Source organism: Mirounga leonina, unplaced genomic scaffold (assembly GCF_011800145.1).
Source record: "Mirounga leonina isolate KUSES-001 unplaced genomic scaffold, KU_Mleo_1.0 Mir_173, whole genome shotgun sequence".
In the NCBI taxonomy this organism is placed as follows: domain Eukaryota; kingdom Metazoa; phylum Chordata; class Mammalia; order Carnivora; family Phocidae; genus Mirounga; species Mirounga leonina.
The window spans coordinates 71,105,547-71,108,033 of NW_023270447.1; positions in this window are offsets into that span (position 1 = coordinate 71,105,547).

Consider the following 2,487-nt stretch of genomic DNA (forward strand, 5'->3'; position numbering starts at 1 on the left):
CCCTGTGCCTGCCCCCCTTCCCGTGCATGCACCTGTTTGTACCCAAAGGCATGCCAACACGAGATGCCTCTCTCTGGCTGCCTTGAGGTGCCTGTGTATCAGGGTGTGTCTCTGTATGTTCTTTCTCTGTCTCTGGACGTGTCATTTCAAGAGTCTGTGGCTTTGGGGGGAGTCTTTGGATTCGTGCAGGCCCTTCCAGGAGCTGATCGTTAGGGCAGGGGCCACTGAGGAATCATGTGGATTCCCTATTTTGGCCCCCACATTTACTCCAGTTTGGGGGTCTCCAGGGACCTCAGACTTCTTAGAACCCCTCCTCCCAGCTAGAGGTCTCTCAGCTACTCCCTGGCCTTTCTGGAAGGATGGAAACACCGTGAAGGTGACATTGCCCACAAATGGGAGTCTGATCACGGGTCCCTGCTCAGTCCCCATCCTGCTGTGTGGCCCTGAGCAGGAATTGCCCATCTCTGGCTGCTTGCCTGAGAATAGCACAGAACATCTCCAAGGGACTCCAGCTTGGCTGGTGGTGCAGGGAGCCTTCCATCTCCCTCGTCTGGGGTCCTGGGATTTGCTCTTTTGGGCAGTGGGGGCAGAGATGGGGGCTGGGGCAAGTCGGATGAGAGCCGCTCTGAGCTCCTGGAACATCTAAAACCGAGAAAGACCCAGCAATTAGTCACGGGAGCAATTACACTCATTGTTCCACTCCATGACTCACTGGTAGCAAGTAAATACTGATTAATTCATTACTTGGCGTGTGTGTATGGGGGGGGTAACGGTGGGGTGGAGGGACGGGGGGAATCTCCTGGCTCACTGCCCTGGCCTTTTGCCCTGGCTGGTCTGCGTAGGGCTGTGGAGCATGTGGTCGGGGCTGAGGCAAGAAGGCAGGTTTGGGGGCCTCACCCTAGCTGTGTATGAACCCCAGAAGGGGGCCCGTCAGGTGGGTGGGACTGTGAGAGGCTGAGCACTGCATGCGGCACTGACCCGGTCCCCCTCCGGCTCACACAACTTTCGTGGTTCCCCACGTTGGGCAGATGGTGCGGATGCTGGGACTCTTCCTCAGATCAGTGCTCACCATCTTCTGACGTGCGGTCAGGATGAAAAGTAACCCATTTCCAGGATGAAATTGTCGGCACATCACCGAGAGCCTCCTGTGATGGGGCTTCCCGGGCTGCAGCTCCAGCCTGCCCCTACTCCGCCCCTGCCCCAGGAATTAGTCCCATCTTCCAGCTCAACTGTTCCTTAATAGATACTTCCTGAATACCTACTATGTGCCAGGCAAGGTCCTGCCTCTGTCCTTCAAGGTGTAGTTCGGTGGGGTGGGCAGTCACCGAGTGGGGACACACGCAAGCGGCAGTGGTAGGTGCACATTCAGAAGCACAGGATCCTCTGAAAGATCAGAGCAGGGGGGCTTCTTGGCAGGAGTGAAAGGGGCGTCAAGGTCGGCTGGCCAAAAGTTGGAGGGTGCGGGGCTGGGAAGGAAGAGTGTTCTGGGTGGAGGGAACAGCATGAGTGACAAGAGAGATCAGGCACATTCCAGGAATAGAGAGCCGCCAGCGGGGCTGGAACCCAGCAAGTGGAGGGGTGCAGAGGGACCCTGGGTGAGAGCCCAGGCTGCACCTCCCCACCTCGGAGCCTGTGCTTGCTCCCTTCCTTCTGCTGGAGATGCCTTTCTCTCTCTTCACTTGTTTCAGCCCCAAGTGCTAGTCCTCTGGATCTGGGCCCCAGGCGTCCATCTCCCTTTGCTTGGGAAAGCTCTCAGGGGCAGGGATTGGCTTGGCCCAGGCTGGAGCTAGGGTCAAAGGTGTGGCAGGGGGTGGGGCCAAGCCTGCCCCTGGGGATGGGGGGTGCCCTCCTGCCTTGCTTGCCTTTGTGCTGGCTCTCACTGCAGGGTTGCCGTTGGGAGGGACATCCCCCTCTCCGGGAAGAGTCTTAGGCCAGGTGAGCTGGACCCTCGAGAAGCCGCTCTTACCCCTTCTGACCCTGTTGAAGTGGAAACGGCCTTCAGGCCCTCAGCCAACTCAGGCATTAAGATGCTTTGTGGGGAGGTGGGCCAACTTCCTGTTTGGGGGAAGACCCAGGGCCAGGGCTAGAGCCTACACTCCCTACTCTCCCCCCGCCCCAGCCACTCTTACCCAAGGTACTTCCCTCCGAAAGCCCCAAATCTCTCCAAACCCCATGTCTGTCTGATGGGACTAACTACACAGCCTTTGGGATTGTGGGGTCGGAAACTTTGGGTCCCCGGCAGGGTCTGAATCTCATTGCGTCACGTGCTGTCTGGTGACCGGGGGCGGCTGCATGGGCCTCAGCTCCCTCCTCTGCGGAATGGGGGCCCCGCCTCTGTTCTTGTCTGTGACAGGCACTTTGAGGGTGGGTCTGATGACAGTGTCCACACCGAGAGTCACGCTAACCTGTGTGCAACAGGCGCTCGGCACCGCACGTGTGTTAGCCCACTGCGTGCTCACACCCACGTTGGCCCACTGCGTGCGCACA